This window comes from Macaca fascicularis, chromosome 16 (assembly GCF_037993035.2).
Source record: "Macaca fascicularis isolate 582-1 chromosome 16, T2T-MFA8v1.1".
Taxonomy (NCBI): domain Eukaryota; kingdom Metazoa; phylum Chordata; class Mammalia; order Primates; family Cercopithecidae; genus Macaca; species Macaca fascicularis.
Window position 1 is genome coordinate 76543505 of NC_088390.1, and position 20175 is coordinate 76563679.

The 20175-nt window shown below is 37.3% G+C and overlaps 1 pseudogene; it reads left to right on the forward strand.

The window, feature by feature from the left end:
* The first annotated feature begins 940 nt into the window (after positions 1–940).
* LOC102133739 (calmodulin-like) lies at positions 941–1784 on the forward strand (annotated as a pseudogene).
* Positions 1785–20175: the final 18391 nt, after the last annotated feature.

Here is a 20175-nt window from a genome sequence, read left to right on the forward strand (position 1 = left end):
ACAGTTACAAGAATTATACTAGTTGGAGTTACATATTGATCCTATTAAAAATATTTCCTATGTTAATGGCTGCATAGTTGTCCATAAGAAATGATATTTCCTATTAGCTTTTTGCTTTTCAATATTTTATAGAAAGGATGGTCTTTACATGAGAAAATCAATGATTCTTACTGTCATTATGTATTGACACTTATTCTGTTCTAGACATGATGTGTAGAGATTTACACATGTTATCTCAAGTGATTATGAGACCAAAAATCTATTTTGCCTGTACAATCTTTAAATAGGAGACATTGAACTCAGCGAATACAACACATTTTCTAGAAGGCTTGTGAGTTCGGAATGGCAGTTATTTCATTTGCTGTCTGTGTGTCTCACGGGTCACCCTGAAAGCACTGACTCAGCTTAGCATGCCAAAGTGTCCCCACTGGATGGGGACAGGGAGACTTCTCTGAGCTAAGGAATCATGTTCTTAGGATGGATGCAGATCTATAACTTTGAAGTGGAATGCCCACCATGACAAAGACATGTTATTTTAACCCCTTGTGTTCATCTCGTTATATAAAATTATGCTCTTGATTTTGTAAAAGGATATGAATTTGAGATACTTCAGCCTAGTATTACAGCCTAATAAATATCCACCATGACAACATGAAGGTTAATCTACCTGAACATGTGTGTTAATCTTTATTTTCTCCTAATATTCTAATCTCAACTATCTCTATTGTAATGTAAGTGACCTTTGTGTATAACTGGATTTTATTTCAATATCATTGACTTATTTTAGACTATTAAAAACTGTCATTATATTTAAAGTATATTTATATATGTTATAAATGTACTTTATAGTATACTATTATAGTATATCTTTATAATGTATATTTATTTGTAGATAAGATGTCTTACATTTTCCCAACAGCATTTCCTTGAGAAAGGAAGAGTGGGTATATTTCCATTTTAGTTATGAACACATTGAAGAGAACAGAAGGCAAATGGCATGCCCCAGGGTAGAGATTTCATTGGTGAGAATGAAGATATGGGAGTGGTTTCGTGGTCATGTCTTGGAAACCGGTAGCACTAGCAGCATGGCAGACCAACTGACTGAAGAGCAGATTCCAGAATTCAAAGAAGCTTTTTCACTATTTGACGGAGATGATGATGGAACTATATCAACAAAAGAATTGGAAATGATAATGAGGTCTCTTGGGTAGAATCCCACAAAAGCAGGGTCACTGAACTTGATTAATGAAGTAGATGCTGATGGTAATGGAAAAACGGACTCTCCTGAGTTTCTGACAATGATGGCAAGAAAAATGAAAAACACACAAAGTGAAGAAGAACTTAGAGAAGCATTCCGTGTGTTTGATAAGGATAGCAATGGCTATATCAGTACAGCAGAACTTCGCCATGTCATGACAAACCCTGGAGAGAAGTTAACAGATGACAAGTTTGATGAAATGATCAGGGAAGCAGGTAGTGATGGTGATGGTCAAGTAAATGATGAAGAGTTTGTACAAATGATGACAGCAAAGTGAAGACCTTGTACAGAATATGTTACATTTCTTGTACAAAATTATTTGCCTTTTTCTTTGTTTATAAATTATCTCTAAAAGGTTTATTCCTACTGTCAAAAAAATGCATGCATAGTAACTAGGACTCCATTCCTCCTAGTTTTTTTCTCTTACCTTACAGTCATTGTTCTGAAAACTTATTTTAGAAAATTGATCAACTAACACGTTACGTGTGGCTTACTCTGGATATATCTAAGCCCTTCTACACAACTAAACTTATATGGAGTTTGTCAAAGGGGGAACATCTGGGTTATGCCTTTTTTTTTTTTTTTTTTTTTAGTTTTCTTTAGAAACTGCAGCATGTTGTTGTTGCAGTGTGGAGTTGTAACTCTGCATACACAATTGACAGTCAACAATATGTACCTAAAAGTTGCACTGTTGCAAAAGGAGTGTATTATCCAGGTACTCATACACTATTTTTTTTATACTGCTGGTCCTACACCAGAAACATTTTGCTTTATTGTTACTTGCTTTTTAAACTTTGTTTAGGCACTTAAAGAAAATCTACTTATGGCAGAATTTGCCTCAAATCCATTCCAAGTTGCATATTTGTTTTCCAATATAAAATAACAATTTACCTCCAAAACCCTCAAAAGACAAAACAAAAACAGAATGAAGATATGAAAGCTCAGGGCTCCCGAATTCCAAATCGCTTTGCTATGAAGTCATAGTATTTCAAATAAAACAAAATGATGTAAACTACCTGAACAAAATATGTGTTTGTGGAGCAATGCAAAGGTAATATATACTGGTAAGCCACGTGCTTAGAATCTTTGACGAAAACACTAGAAGAAATTTTGTGTGTGTGTGTGGAAAATAGCTTTGAAGTAAATGTTTGGAGGAAATCTTCCATAGAACAGATACCATAAAATTAAAACTTGTAGTCATAGGGAACTGGTTATTTTTGTTTACCTTTTACTTTTGATTTCTCGCTGGCACATAAATAGGAACTTTCAGTTCTAGGTGGGAGCAACCCTTTCAATAACTCGAACCTTTGGTAGCCCAAGCATGTTTTACTGAAGCACATTTTCACAAGAGGTAATAATTTTTTTAAAAATGTACAAATATTTATTATTCTTAGGAGTTGCTTTGCCTTCCAAAATAAGTGAAAGCTTTACAAATGAGTATTCAGTGCATTGCTGAGATAAAGTTGTGGTCAAACTACATTTCTCAGTGGGGAACTCCTTTTCTTCTCAGAGCTGGAATGAGTTCAAAGAACTGGAATAACCAGGAAAGAAGATGAACCAACTGATTTATAAATGAAGATTAAAGGATAAATTATAGAGGCCAAATAAACAGGCTTTGTCTAAGCTGTGTGTAAGAGCATGACAGGATTAGAAGCACACGTCACTGAAAGTTTAAAAACATTAATGAAAATAATTACATGGTACAATAAAATAAATGTAGTACTGAAACAGTAGAGAATATGAGGAAATGTAAAACAATACTAAACTCATCAAGTAGCTTTGCTATGGCCAAGAATTACTACGTTACAAAAGGAGATCTCTGGGGTAATAGTGGAAGTTGTTTTATGACGACAGACAGACTCAATAAACCCAGACCAACATGACGTAGTTTCTTACTCGAGAGTGAGAAAGAAAAGCCATGCTGATTTTCCTCATTAGGATAATAGATCATTGTGGCTTAATTCCCATGAGATTCAGGAATTTAAAATTAATTATTGTCAAAGGTCATGGCTTTGCCTTTTACAATCACAGATTCCTGAGTATTCAACAGATACGTTGGAATACAGAGAACATAATTATTTATTGTTGTATAATAAATTCACAAACACATAGTGGCTTAAAGTATCAATACATATTTATTATCTCCCATGGTCTGGCAGATCAGGAATTGACTAATTTGGATGGATGATTCTGGTTTAGGGTCTCTCAAGATGGTGCAGTCAAGATGGCGCTGCAGCGGCCGGGCGGGTGACTCACGCCTGTAATCCCAGCGCTGTGGGAGGCCGAGGCGGGCGGATCACGAGGTCAGGAGATCGAGACCATCCTGGCTAACACGGTGAAACCCCGTCTCTACTAAAAATACAAAAAATTAGCCAGGCGTGGTGGTGGGCGCCTGTAGTCCCAGCTACTCGGGAGGCTGAGGCAGGAGAATGGCTTGAACCCGGGAGGCGGAGCTTGCAGTGAGCCAAGATCGTGCCACTGCACTACAGCCTGGGCAACAGAGCGAGACTCCAGCTCAAAAAAAAAAGGAAAAAAAAAAAAGGTGTCGCTGCATCTGCAGTCATCTGAAGGCTCGGCTGGAGCTGAAGCCTGGAATAGCTCATTCATACGCTGGGAGGCTGGTACTGGCTATTGGTAAGAGGACTTATCTTGCCACTTGGACTTCTTCATAAGACTGCCTGTGTATCCTCATGACATGGCATCTAACATCTCCCTGAAAGAATGATCCAAAGAAAAGCAAGGTAGAAGCCACCATGTCTTTTATGACCAGACAGATGATTCACAGATCATCTGTAATATCCTACTGATTTCACAGACAAACTCTGTTCAACATGGGAGGGGACCGCAGGAAGGCATGAAGACTAGGGGATGAGAATCTCTGGAGGTCACTTTGGAGGCTGGCTACCGAAAATATTTGTGCCAATTTTAATCTATTTTAAAATCGGATATTATTTTCTTTTGCAAAATAGTTCTTTCCCAATTCCCCCATAAGAGCAAGTGGGGCACTAATCTCGGTTTTAATAAAGTTGTTGTCATTAACCTTCCAGGTGCAGAGTAGTTGAGATCTGTCAAAATGGTTCACACCTCTCAATAATTATCATGTACAACATTCTTATTATGCTCCATATAATCCTCACAATGATCCTTAGCTCAAAATAATGGATAGGGAATTGAGGCAAGAAAGGTTAATTAATTTGCCAAAGTTCACATTGTTAGTAAGAGAGTGAAGCAAATATAAATCCCGACTGAAATATCAGAGCCATATGGTGAGGTCAAGAAGACGGGAAGAAACAGGAGGCAAAAATAAATGGGAGCATTTGGAGTGCATTTCACAAAGGGACTATTACAAAGATGTACAGAGGGTTAGAATCTATGGCAAAAGATACTTCAGTACCTGGAGCTAGGGAGAGAGGTAAAACATAACTACCTTAGGGATGCAGGAATAAAATGATTGTAGGAATTTAGAGAGAGCTAAACTGAGAGCACCTTTGATAGGAATTATGGACTTTATTAAAAAGACATAGTCCGTATGAAATGTGTAGAGAGATAACTATTCTGATATCATTCTCCTCTCAACCATCCTGTGACTCCTCCTAGTCAAAAGCAACTAGAAATCAGAGGCAAGGAAGCCCTTTGATTCAGTATTCATATGGGTTAGGTAAAAAACAGTAGAGACTGGATCTGGAAATACTCAGCACATCCTCTATTATCCACTTTTCTGTATACTTTTCAATCAGCTCAGCTAACTTCACAGTCCCGAATAGAATTAAAGAACTGAAGATCAGGGAGGATAATTCATAGGTTAAAGTTTCTAGAACTAGAATGTGGTCAAACCAACACTCAAATATAAGCATGAGGCTCCAAGACACTTGGGGGCATTTTTTTGTAGTTCCAGCATATTCTTTATGAAGAGTCGGGCTCCTGGAGAAGACCGAGTAATCCAGAATTAGCTACAGTTATTTCAGACTTCAGTACTGTTTCCTGCTGCCATCATTGCTGTCACTGTCACCAACCTTCGCTTCCTTTCCAAGTCAGTCATAACGAGTGAGGAAATATATTAGTGGGTCCATCTTAATACTGTGTGTGATCTAACAGTAGCCGTATAGTTGGTGGATTGAGAAGGTTACACCAGTGAGGAGTGGTGACTAGTAATAAAGCCTTCCATTTGTAATACATTCTTCTTTGTTCCATTGGCAAGTCTATAAAACTATGGCTGGGGTTTGTTCCCAAATTCCAGATACCTAGCACAGTATCTGGTATGTATTAAATGTTGATGAATGATTAAAGGAATGAATGGACAACCAAACAACTCCAACTATATCTTATCCCCAGCTTTCTTGGTCAGACCCTAGCTAGACCGTAATGCTACCACCACTGCCACCATTATCGTTATAATCATTTTAAATTATATTTGATGAGCCCAGAAAGGTTGAGGCTGCAGAAAGTCTTGGCTGTGCCACTGCCCTCGAGCCTGGGTGACAGGGTGAAACCCTGTCTCAAAAAAACAAAAAATAAATAAATAAAATTATATTTGTGCACATACGAGACACCAGGCACTTTGCTAAGCACTTTGTGTTATGATCTTACTTAATTATTTCTACAACTTTGTAAGGTTTATTACCTCTCTTTTGCAGATGGAGAAACTGAGATTTAGCAAAGTTAAATTAATTGCATAATATCCCACACATAATAAGTGGTGAAAATGGAATTTGAAGCCAGTTAGACTACCTCTAGAGCTTTCACACTGAACTACTCAACTGTTCTCTGTTCTCATCTCTGTTCCATGAGCTCATCCCTGACCTTCAGGCGTAAATAATCGATTATCTAGGATGTATTCCTGTTTGTTATATTTCAAATTGTCACTCTTAGCATGGCCTTCCTCCTAATACTTTTCTTCCCTCTGGAGAGTACCTCTCTCAGCCTTTCTATTCTGTTTTGTTACCAAAGATTACTTGAATTATCCTTGAGTCTAAGGTCTCTTTTGAGCACAACACTGGACATTCTATAAACAATCTGAAGCACGAACCTCTAAATTCACTTTATTCTCCCAAGCTTCTAGATCACTTGGACCCAGCTTTCTTCTTTTCTATGGGCCTGGATCCCAGCATATTTCACATTCAGGATTGCCCAAGGCATTTCAATAAGGGGCACTTTCTTGCTTACATTTTGTTTTGTTTTATTTTTTGTAAAACAATTTAAGAAATTAAAGCATCTGAAGAGATGAGAGAGAAAGTGCCTATACTATTGCTTTACTAGCCTGTTCGTTTTCATGAAATTAGAATAAAGCATTGGTAGAATAATCTCTTCAAGAGTATCTTAGTTACCAGAGCCAGACACATTTGCAAATGCCTACAGTTGATATACCTGTAGTTGAGTTTAGTAATCCTAAATTAAATTTGTTCATCACTTTGGTTGAATCTCTCCCTAGGAGAGAGAGAAAATATCATCAGTCTCCATGGCATCACATCTCTTTTTTTTTTTTTTTTTTTTGGCTTTTTATAGAGTCAAACCCAATTTCCATTCCTCACAATGATTCAGGCTGTGTCTATACTACGCCAACACAACTGGTTAAAAAAGGGAAAAATTCAGCGTAATAATGGTAAAGTTCAGTTAACAAAAACCTAAATAAAGTAAAATTCTATATATTTAGGAGTCCCTTAGAATTGAGACCTTCCAGATTCTTAGGATTTTAACTGTTAATATTAGACATATATACTTTAAAAATTCTATTTTTTTAGAAATCCTTCTAAAACGCTTAAAAGTTTTATATTACAATGATACTGAATATCAGGTATCTTCAAATACAATACATTTCAATATGAAACATCTAGTAATACTAGATAAAACATAAGAAACATAACCAGATGTCAAAAATGAAAGGAAATCTAGAAACCATAGAATAAGCCTCTACTTACTGTTGGGATGTCCTGAGAATTTGGGTTTAATGAACAAATTGGAAGAGAGGTCCTTGGGTCCATACAAGGTGGGGAGTTGGGTCTGACACCCTCAAATAAAATCTTTGAAGGATTACATCTTCACTGAGAGAGTACAATAGAAAGAGTCTGACCACCAGCAAAGGGATATGGCACAGCATCTTGCTTTTCATATTGGCCCTAGATTGGAGGAAAGGGGACACAGAAAACTCTCCTCTGAGAGCTGATAACAATCACCTAACTCTAATGCGAATTTGGCATCCAAATTTATACTACTTGAAAGGTCCTAGAAACCACATGCCAAAAAACAAAATCAGCATGTACGCATGGATACAAAGACAACAGTCCCAGGTTAATGCCCCTGACAGAGGTTAAAATGTTCTTCAGATGGGTTTTAAATCAGGCCACAAACATGAATCTCTTTCAAGCTAAGTAAGTAAATAACAGAAAAACAAACAACAAAATAAACAAACAAAAACTTTAGAACTTGCTACTGGAAGAATGACAGATGGATCAGCAGCATGAGCATCACTTGAGAGCTTGTTAGAAATGAAGAATCATTCACGCCTGTAATCTCAGCACTTTGGGAGGCCGAGGCAGGCAGATCACGAGGTCAGAAGATCAAGACCATCCTGGCTAACACGGTGAAACCCCATCTCTACTAAAAATACAAAAAATTAGCCAGGCGTGTGGTGACGGGCGCCTGTAGTCCCAGCTACTCGGGAGGCTGAGGCAGGAGAATGGCATGAACCTGGGAGGCAGAGGTTGCAGTGAGCCGAGATCGCACCACTGCACTCCAGCCTGGGCGACAGAGCAAGACTCTGTCTAAAAAAAGAAAAAAAGAAATGAAGAATCTTGGACTTCCCCTAGACCTACTGAATCGAAATACTCACTTTCACAAGATGCTGCATAATTCAACTACAATCATCCCTTGATACACTGAAACACTGGTTTCCAGACCTCAATGTACCCAAGTTCATGAATACACAAGTCTCACAGTCAGCCCTGTGGAAGCTGCGGATATTAAAAGTTGGCTTTCTATATGGGTTTGTCATCTTTTGAATGCTGTATTTTTTTATCCACATTTGGTTGAAAAAAAGACTCATTGTATTAAGTGGGCCCACAGAGTTCAAGCTTGTATTGTTCAAGGGTAAAGTGTGTACATTAAAGTTTAAATGCTGCTCAAGGAAACAAGTCACCACAGGCAAGATCTTGCATAAAGAACATATTAGACTTCCAAAAACCTTTAGTAGAGGAGATAATGATTGCAGACTAAAACATAAATACATTTAAAATTATTTGAGAAAAAAAATGGTCTAAAATAGGTAAAACAGAACATGATAACACTGAAAAAAAACTAACAAGATATAGAGAGAAATGGGCCAGGCGCAGTGGCTCACGCCTGTAATCCCAGCACTTTGGGAGGCCGAGGCAGGTGGATCACGAGGTCAGGAGATGGAGACCACCCTGGCTAACACGGTGAAACCCCGTCTCTACTAAAAATACAAAAATTAGCCGGGCGTGGTGGCGGGCACCTGTAGTCCCAGCTACTTGGGAGGCTGAGGCAGGAGAATGGCGTGAACCCAGGAGGCGGAGCTTGCAGTGAGCCGAGATTGCGCCACTGCACTCCAGCTGGGCGACAGAGCGAGACTCCGTCCCCCCTCCCCAAAAAAACAAAAACATAGAGAGAAATGGAAAACATAGGTATTTAATGATAAACTCAGTATAAATTTTAAACACATAATAAGGCATAGCTGAAGAGGGAATTAGTGAACCAGAATGTAAATCTCAATAAATTATTTATAATGTAATACATACAGGCAAACTGTATAAAATATAAAAGAGAGATTAAGAGATACTAAGGATTGAATGAGAAGATCTAAGAAATGTTAAAAAGAAATTCTAAAAGGAGAGAAGAGGAAAAACATGGGGAAGGCAATATTCACCTAGAAAATAAATAAGAACATTTCAGAATTGTTTACAGACCAAATTTTAGATTCTAGAATCACAATAGATATGAAGCAATATAAATACAAAGAAATTCACTATTAAATGATTAGTAAAGAAACAATAAAATCTCAAAGATAAAGAGAAGAACATCAAGAGAGAAAAAGAGAGGTTACCTACAAGGAAGGTTAATCATATGAATAGAAAATTTCTCAGCCCAGTACAGTAGCTCACACTTGTAATCCCAGCACTTTGGGAGGCCAAGGTGGGAAGGTCACTTGAGGTAAGGAGTTTGAGACTAGCCTGGCCAACATGGTGAAACCCTGTCTCTAATAAAAATTTAAAAAATTAGCCAGGCATGTTGGTGCATACCTGCAATCCCAGCTACTTTGGAGGCTCAGGCAGGAGAATCACTTGGACCCGGGAGGTGGAGGTTGCAGTGAAGCTGAGATCATGCCACTGAACTCCAGCCTGGGTGACAGAGCAAGACTCCGCCTCAAAAAAAAAAAAAAAAAAGAAAGAAAAGAAAAGAAAATTTCTCAACAGATCAGAAGAGGACTATCTCTAAAATGAAAATAAATAAATAAATAAAAACTCTCAACCTCAAATGTCATGTCCCATTAGACACTAACTCCAAGATAAACACAAAGATTTTTTTCAAACATCAAAGCCTGAGATTATTTACTACTAGCAAATGATACTAAATGACCCTCAAGCCTTGCTGCAAACTGTGTCTCTTGGGCCACGACCAGCAGCGTGGACATTATCTGAATGGTGTTAGAAATGCAGTATCTCAGGTCCCACCTAGGACTTCTCAAAGTTTCATGGCTGTAAGTCACCTAGTGATCTTGTTAATGTAGGGGTTTGTTTCCTTGTTTGTTTGTTTTCAGAGAAAGGATCTTGTTCTACCACCCAGGCAGGAATTCAGTGGCACTGTCACAGCTTACTGCGATTCAAAGTCTTGGGCTCAGGCAATCCTCTTGCCTTAGCCTTCCAAGTAGTGAAGACTACAGGCACACACCACCATGCCTGGATATTTTTTTAATTTTGTATGTGTGTTGCAGGGAGGGTGTCTCACTATCTTGCCCAGGCTGGTCTTGAACTCCTGGCCTCAAGGGATCATCTGCCTTGGCCTCCCAAAGCACTGGGATTATAGGTGTGATCCACCATGCCAAGCCAGTTTCTAATTCAATAGATCTAGGCTGTGTATTTTTACATTTCCACTGAGCTCCCAGGTTATACCCATACTGTTGACCCAGCCACCACATTTCAAGTAGCAAGACTACTTAGGAAGAAGGATAATGCATCCACCTGGAAAGAATTAATTACCAAGACAACCTGCTGAGAAAAGAGATGGTAAACATGTGGGTAAATCTAAACCAATGTGCACATAAAACAACAGCGAGTAATTTGATAGGTTAAGAAAAGCAATGCTGAAATAAAGTACTAGAAAACAATGATATTTAAGATGAATATTGAAGATAATAAACAGTTTAAGGTCTTTATAATATAAGGGGGAATATTATTGATTGATCTTTAACTTTGTTAAGGAAAGTAAAATATATTCTATATCTTTCAAAGCAATAAATGGTAAGTGTGTAATATACTTTATTAACTTTTTATTAACAGGTACTAGTTTATCTCATCCCACAATATTCTTTGAATTAAATATTTTTGCTGTTCACAACCTTGCTGCCCTTTGTGATTCTTTTTGTTTCTTTTCTCTTTAGTCTCAATTTTTAAGAAAATATAGTCTATAATAAATGCCTCCATTTCATCATTACCCACATCTTAAATCCATGCCATCTGGCTTCTTCCTTTACTGCGTTAAAGAAAAAAGCAAACAAACAAAAAACACTCTTTTTTTTTTTTTTTTTTTTTGAGATGGAGTCTCACACTGTCACCCAGACTGGAGTGTAGTGGCGCAATCTCAGCTCACTGCAAGCTCCGCCTCCTGAAAAAGCCCTCATTTTTAACAATCACCACTGGCATCTTAGTTAAAACAAAAAAAAAAATTCCAACAGCTCATTCTTTGTTAATCCTTATCAATTGTTCTAAAGTCTTCCTATTCAAAGTGTAGTCTGTGGACCAGATCATTACTGCCATCTAGGAGCTTGGTAGAAATGTAGACTCTCTAGACTTATCTCTGGCCTACGGAATTAGAATCTGTAGTTTAAGAAACTACCCAGGTCATTCTTAGACATGTTATTGTTTGAGAAGCACTCAGGTAAAATATTTGACATCGTCGAACATATACAAGTGTTAACATTTTCTCTTATCTTCCACTTTCCTTATTGACTTCCTAATTTTTAAAAAATTGTCTCTAACTCATTCCCTCCTTTCATCACAAAAAAGCAGGTATTCTTCAAAGTCATTAGTTTGGCCCTTACTTTTACTCCTATTTTCTCCCTCTTGATAATCTGCTCCAGTCAATTACTTCCATTATTTTCTTAGAGAAGAATCACCTAGATTGCTTCTTAATAAAATTTCAGGGCCTCTCACTGGGGCTTCTAAACCAGCATATCCAGTTTGGGACCCAGGAATATTTATTTCTAAAAGACCTCCCCCCACACACTACCAGATAATTCACATGCAGCCAGGACACACATTTTTATTTGGGAAGCAGTACTGTTGATTAAAAGGTAGTTCCAATGTAGCTCTCTAAAACTGACTGCTTCCTTAGTCATAGTAGGCTGGGTAGAAACAAACCCCCAAATACCATCGACTTAAAGAAAGAAAATCTTGTTTCTTGTTTGTTTGCTTGCTTCTGTCACAGTTCAGTACTGAAGATGGCAATGCCGCCCCTGGATGTGATTCAGGGATATGAATGTCTTCCTTTGTCGGGCTTTGTTTTCTCAATATGCTTCACTTCCAATTATGTGAGTTGTGCAGGAAGGAGAAAGAAGTAGAATGATGCGTAAGTTTCAACAACAGCTCTGGAAATGGTGTACCTCGCCAGTTCCAGCTGCACCTATTCCTTGGGCAACATGGTCACATGGCTGCAAATAGTGCAAAGCATGCTGGCAAGTGTGCCCTTTGTGTGCAACAAGGAGGAGCAGCTGGAACTGGCGAGCATCAGCTGGTCTTTCCCACACTGCTCAATCTTTGGTCTCACTCACCCTTCCAACTGTCCACAGGATCTATCTCCACCTGAATATTTGACTAGCATTAACAAGTGACTACATTTTCAAAAAAAGCAAGCCCTGATGCTCCATGCCCCCCTTTCAGCTTAAACTTTCTCTTAAATGTATTAATATTACTTTAGCCATTGGCATCACCCTTGTAGTCACAGAGGTTCAAAGCCTGGAGATATCATCCCCACTCCCTCACATGCCCACACTATCCATTTGCCAAGTCCTGTTGCTTCTGTCTCCAAAATATTTCTTCCAACCTCCCACTCAGCCACATTCTAAGTGGCATTACTCAATTCTGGCCCATATTATCTCTTTCTTAAAGTATTCTTCTATTCCATGACACAGAACACTCTTAGCCACCAATTCTCTTCTATGCTCTTTCCCCTATATGGCTCTACAATTCTCACTGGCTCTCTACTGACCTCCTTTGTACTTTATGAATATTGCCTAACAATCCCACAGTGCAAATTAACTGCCAGGCACTGGGATAAGTACTTAACATGAAGAGAATGTTATTGTCATCTCTTTTTCAGGAATAGATAAATAAGCCTCAGGGGTAAAGTAATTTTCACTAGCTGGAAAACAAAGAGTAAGGATTTAAAATATGCATCCTAGTCCTCCCTTATCCATTGGTGATATGTTCCAAGACCCCTAGGGAAGTACCCTGAAGTCATTGAAGGTGGAAAATTCTCCCCTTTGTGGCTTTCCCCACTCTGTGGTGTCAGTGTCTGTGTACTTGCTTCCTCCCTGAACTGATCCCCAAGGCAGAGGCCATGCCATATTTGTCTTTAAATTCTTAGTAGCTAACCCAGTGTTAATACAAAGCAAGAGCTAAATAAACATTTATTTATTGTTGACTTTGAAATGTTGAAAAAGTATTCCTAGTCTCTTGATTTACTTTAGAAATAAAAAAAATGTTTTTACTGTTTTTCTATTTGATAATATTGGGTTGCTGCAGAAAATTCACAATCAAACTGATTGCTTCTTTTTAAAATTATGAGTATTGCTATTCTTCATGACTCCTTTAACATAGATAATAGTACTCTTATACATCTTTTTATATAACTTTAGTCTTCCATTAAAAGTTTATTCCATTTTTTTTTACCTTATCCCATTTCTATATATGTCTACAACAATTTTCTTCTGTCTTTCCAATGTCTTCAAATCTTCACTAGCACTTTCTAACTACTCAAGCAACCCATCAATCAACACATCCACTCTTTCTCTCTTAAAAACAAACAACTCTTAATCCTACTTATTGCCTCGAGCCTCTTCTTCCTTTACTCACCTGTTTCCTAGTAACAGTAACCTACACTATCTATAATCCTTCACAATGTCATAAGGCTTTTATTCTATAAAGAACAAAACATTTTGAGTAACACTTATCTGAAAAACTGTTAAGGCTCACCCATTCAATATGAAATTGATGGTTACACAAGAAAGAAACATTTCTAGTACAAGCTATAAAACAAGCATTATTACATATTATCACAAAAGGGGGTGGAAAAATCTGTTAAACATGAGCAATGCTTAGGATTACAGTATGTCTATTACAGAATCAAATGCAGCCTTCTTGATTAAACTAGTTGTATCATCAAGAAACACAAGAATAGTGTGCTGCTTTACATATACCCTTCACGACCCCACGTTCAGTGATGCCATATTGGTAGCAATAAATCACCCAAGAAAATTAGCAAACACTAAAAAATCTGTATTTGGTTGATTGTTTTGTTGCTGTCCCAGATTTAAGAAAATAATGGCAGAAATGTTAATAATGTAAACTATCATATGTGTTGTTCCTGTAGCTGTTATACTGCAGCTAGCACAAAAACAAAAATATTTTTTCAGTACTTAAAAGCTGTTATCTAATTCAGTAAACAATTAGCTCACATCATTGACAAGTAAATAGAGCTCTTGCGTACACACACACACACACACACACAAACCAAACCAAACTCCAAAATCCATCAGTCTCATATTCAGCCTCATATTCAAGTGGGCCAATATATAGAAAAACATTCTTCACTCACCAAACAAGAACCAAGTAATGTGTTTTGAAGTTTATGAAGACAAACTCCTCTCTCTCCAGCAATATCTTTGTACCATACTGGTCAATTTCTTGGGTTTTGTAATTCAATACCTGAATGCAAAATCCCAACTCCTCCATTTATTGACTTTGAAATACTGAAAAAATACTCTTAACCTCTTGGTTTACTTTAGAATCCTCCTCTGTCAAATAATGACTACATTTCCTGCCTCATGAAAGGCAGTGAATGCTAGTCACAATTGCCATGTACCAGGTCGCTGAACAAAGGTTACTGTGCTGAAGTCCTAGACTGCAAGAATTGACTTCTTTATTGCTACCGTTGCTTTGTTTTTATGCTATTTTTTGTAAATCTCACTATACTATGAAGTGAAGACTTGCATATTTTACAATTATCAGTTGAGCTTACTATGCAATCGGCATGTCAGACGTTGGAGACACATTGGTAAGTATGATATGTGAACTCCTTATTCTAAAAGAACCAATATTCTGGCCAAGGGAGGTAGACAATAAAAAAATGAATCAGTAAAGCAACAGGCAGTAAAAGTACTGGTCAGATCAAACAGAGCAATACTATAAGGAGTGATTCAGTGGCAATCACAGTGATTAAGTTGTCAGGAAATGTCTCTTTGAAGAGTTGAAAATTTGGACTCCATCCATGTGGTGGGTGGAACAGCGATGCCTCACCCCTACCTTAAAAGGGACACATCCTAATCTTTGGAAGTTGAGAATATGTTACTTTACACGGCAAGAGGATATTTGCAGATGCCATCAAACTAAAAGAACCTTGAGCTAGGGAGAGTATCCTGAGTTATTCATGTGGGTCCAATCTAATCACATGCCTTCTTGAAATCAGCAGAGGTTTCTCATTCCCTCGCTTTCAGAGAGAAATGTGACTGTGGGAGAGGATGGGAGAGATACAACTAAATTGGCTTTGAAGGTGGAGGAACGGGACTGTCAGCCAAGGAATGTGGGTGGCCTCTAGAAGCTGTGAAAAGTCAGGAAATAGATTCTTCTCTAGAGACTCCAGAAAGGAATGTAGCTCTGCTTTTACCTAGATTTTGGCCAGCAAGACCTGTGTCTGGTTTATAACCTATAGAACCGTAAAATAGTAAATTTGTGTTATTTTAAGCCACTAAGTGTGTGATAATTTGTACAGCAGCAATAGGACACAAATGCAGGCCAGAATGATAAGAAAGAAACATCGATGAAAATGATGGCATAGCTTTGTTTGTAATTGCAGCAGCTGGGACAAAGCCCCTAACACTGGAGTAAGGGTGTTAGAGACAGAAACAAGCTGTTGTGATTGAAACATGAGCAATGGGAAGTCTATGAAGTCAGAGAGGTAGGCGGGAGCCAGATCATGTAGGGCTTTATGAGTCATTATTTTATTCTAAGTGTATAGGGAAGCTTTGGAGGTTCATGATTATATTTAATTGTTTTTAAAACGTTACTCTTCTAAGGAAATTGAATATAGATGGCAATGGTGAAAGTAGAGACGTTGGTTATAAGACTATATGAGGTACATATAACCTTTTGGAAATATATTTCATTTATGAACCATTTGGTAGGGTAGAGGGCTCTTAGCTCTAGAGTAGAAAGGAAAATTATCATGACCTTTATAAATAAAAATTCCCCTGCATCTCAGGGCAGCCAATGGAATGTGTGACATCTGAGATGAGCAGGTGTTTGAGGAAAGATTCTCTATGTAATCTACGACCTACAAGCAACATGTGGTAAGGCCTGTCAAAAAGGACTATTAGCAAAGCTAATTGTCTGGTTCCATTTATGGTCCTATGGCCAACTGATATTGATTAGAAGTAGCCCTTAATTTGTGAAAGCCACTATGTTAGGTCAGTTCTTTATTTTCCTTTATTTGAAGAAGCTTGTTCTATATTCATGCTTATGACAGTGTTAATTAAAACAGAATCTGTCAACAAATACTTTTCAAAATGTCAAAAAGTTAACATCTATATAAATATAAATACATGTCAATGATTTTATTTACCATTAACTCATTAACTAATGCAGTCATTATTAACTAATGAGTTGCATAAATGGAATATTCTGACTGATTTAAGCACATACATGTTTTAAAAATAAAATTGAATTTTACATATCTGTGTATGCACATATACACATGCACATGAATTTGGGTACATTTCCTGAGGTTCACAAATTTAGCAAAAGTCCCTGATATTTGGCATCTGTGAGCCAGAATCAAGCCCTTAAGATAATTTTGCAGACACTGCCTCCAAATACATAGTTGTGTGTTTTCTGTATCACAAAGTAAAATGCATTCCTTATCCTGTGTTGTCATTTAAAAATTTTGAAATCTTCTGAAATAACTCCTCCATGTCTGTTTTTTCAGTTGTGAAATAGAGGTAGTAAAAATATCTTATGTTATTATTACACCATGTAGTATTGAGAATAAAAAAGGCTAATAAAAATGGCTATGCATGAAAGCATATGACTGCACAGTACCATGCAAATGAACAAATGATTATTAGTACTAATCCTACTATTACGACAAGTAGTACTAACACTGCTACTACTCTTTCTATTTCACTACTACTTCTGTTTTAGATAAGATGTAATGACCTTGTAAATTTCCATGCTCATGCTTCGGAAAGAAGGAAATGGAGTGAATGAGTATGTGCCCTTCCTTTCTTTGTTTCATCTTCTCCTCCGTAAATCCCAGCCCACATTCTAGTCTGATATACTGCTGAGTATTTGTAAAAGCAAAGACGATTCTGATGTTAGGGACATGGGCAACACATACACAAATCATTGAAGGAGGAATTGATTTGGGAGCTAATTATTTACATTTTTTCGAATAGCCTTTATCATCCTAAATGGTAATGATGTAATTACACACCTGCTTTGTTCCTCTCACTGAGAACCTCTTAAGGACTCATTCATCCTTGCATTCCGAACACCTAACACAGTGTATGACATAAGATACACACTCAACCATAATTGAATAAAAAAAAGGATTATCATTTTTTTTTCATACAACATCCGGAGTGAGCTTTTAAACATCTGAGCATTTCATTCCTTGCCTTAAAATACTCTAAACAGATAAACAGATTCCCTAATATGAGTTGGAATAAAATCCTGAATTGCAGGCTTCTACGTGGTCCGACTCCTTTCCACCTGTCATATTTTTTACACTGCCTACCCTGACCACATTAGCCTTCTTTCTCTCTCACATGTGGGGTGCCTATTCGCTTCTTGAGCCATTATAGTAGTTGTCTCTCTGTATGGATTATCTTTTCGTTTGACTATTTCACTAATGCTATTTACTCTTATTCTCTGCCCTTGCACCTAGAATATTTTGCAGATGTGATCATTTTAACTACTTTACTCACTATTTGCTCATTAGCAAAAAATAATATATCTTTGGAGTATTCTTTTGTCTGTGGCTGAGTCATCTAACAACTGCCTAAACAACTGTCACCTACAAACTGCTTTAAAACATCTCTTTCCAAAGTCATCTTACATAAATGAGTGTTCATAGAATATATTTCATGACTTTGAATGTCCTTTTTTAACTTTACATTCTCTTCGTTCTCTTGGCTTGTTCTTTTTTTCTACAGTCTTATTCATTGTGTATACTTTTATCAAAAATATTCTGCCCTAATTCTTGTTTCTGGATAACTTTGAGAAAAGAATGTCTTTTGTGACTTTAGATAGACTCACAGAATAATAGAATGTTAACATGTTTAGTAATTCTAGCAGTTGGCAGCTTTTGGAGGTTGCAAGCGTTTCCATATCCACTGATCTCAGCAGTTCCAGAAATCCATGGACCACAGACTAAGAAATTTTGTTTTAAGTTCAACACCCTGGCATTATACATGAATAAAATAGAGAAGTGAAGTAACATGCCCAAGAACACACTATTAAAAAGGGTGTCTGACTCCTAAACCATGAGATTCTCCACCCCATAGTACTATTTTGTCACCAGGTTGTGACTGGGTTAGAATCAAATTTGGGGTACTTTTATGCCAAATGAGAATTCTATTATTAATACACCTTTAGCAAATAGTTTTTCCTGTTGTTTGTTTATTTTTTAGAGTCTAGGTCCTGCACTGTTCCCTAGGCTGGAGTGCAGTGGTGTGATCATGGCTCACCGCAGCCTAAAACTCCTGGGCTCAAGGGATCTTCCTGCCTCAGTCTCCCAAGCAGCTGGGACTGTAGACATGCACCACAATGCCTAGCTAAGTTTTCAAATTTTTTTTTTTTATAGATGGGGTATCTCTATATTGTCCAGACTTGTCTCAATCTCTTGACCTCAACAGATCCTCCAGTCTCAGCCTCCCAAGTTGCTGGGATTACAGGTATGAATCGCTGGACCAGCTACTTTTCTTATCAATCTATTGGTATATGACCAATATATGTATATACTAGATTACATGTCTGAATATAAATATTTTAAGATGTATGTGTTTGTTCTCTGATAAAAATGAAATTACATCATATATTATCTATGAACATTTTCATTGTCATTGAGAACTCTTAAGATCTATAAAGAATTTTCCTATTTTTCTAAAAGGTTACTCAATTATTTTATTGAAGCAATTCATAATGAAATTAAAATTTGATTTGAACTCATATGGAAAATTTCCTTTAAAAAACCTATTCATGGCTCAAGCCTGTAATCCCAGCACTTTGGGAGGCCGAGATAGGCGGATCACAAGGTCAGGAGATCGAGACCATCCTGGCTAACACGGTGAAACCCCGTCTCTACTAAAATACAAAAAAAATTAGCCGGGCATGGTGGCGGGCGCCTGTAGTCTCAGCTACTTGGGCGGCTGAGACAGGAGAATGGCGTGAACCCGGGAGGCGGAGCTTGCAGTGAGCTGAGATCCGGCCACTGCACTCCAGCCTGGGTGACAGAGCGAGACTCCGTCTCAAAATAAATAAATAAATAAATAAATAAATAAAATTAAAAAAATAAATAAAATAAAAAACCTATTCAAATTGATTGAATAGGCTAACCAATTTGGACAATTGATAGTTTGAATTCCCCAGTGTAATATAAGTAGTTTATTTGGGATGCATTCTTGAGAAACACTAGTAGGGGAGATAGACAGAGAAATAAAGGAAACCATTAAAGTGTACATTATTAAGCTAGTTACCACCATAGGTGGTTCAAGTTTGATCTTACTCAGGAACTCTTAAAATCTGGCTTAAAATACTTTAGAACTATCCTTCCCAACTCTAAGAAAGAAAGGACGATGGATATTCATGCACTAACTTTTGTTATTGTCTCATGACTGATTCTGGACCATTTACTCTTCTGACACTTCCAGATTACCTTTGAGTAGAGTCTTAAGTGTTTACAATAACAGTAAGGTAAGGTCATAAAGTAATTCTCAGTAAAACCTCAGTTGTGCTAAGGTTATACAGGTGTGGCACTGGCAGTGCATGCCATATTCCATCTCTCATAGCTGCGTAATATAGATCAAGATCACCAATGTGTGTATGACTAGTATAAACTAAGCTGCTCCACTGTAAACACTTAGTACAATATTAAATTTAAAAAATATCAACCCCTCTACACAATAATTAGAAATATATTTAAATCTCAACTAAGTTTCTGCTTTCAGGTAAATTGTAGTAACTACACAACATTTTGTTTCTTACACTTAATGCAACTACGAACGCTGAACTGACCAAGTGCATGGAGAAGTTATTCAAAAACTATAGAAAGTCAATAGAAGAAGGTAAATTGTGGGGAAAGATAAGAATTCAATATATCACCAAGTCTGTGGTGAGTATACAATTTTTTTTTCTCCAATCCCCAACCTGAATGCAATACAACCTAAAAACCAGAATGGACGTTGGCACAGACAG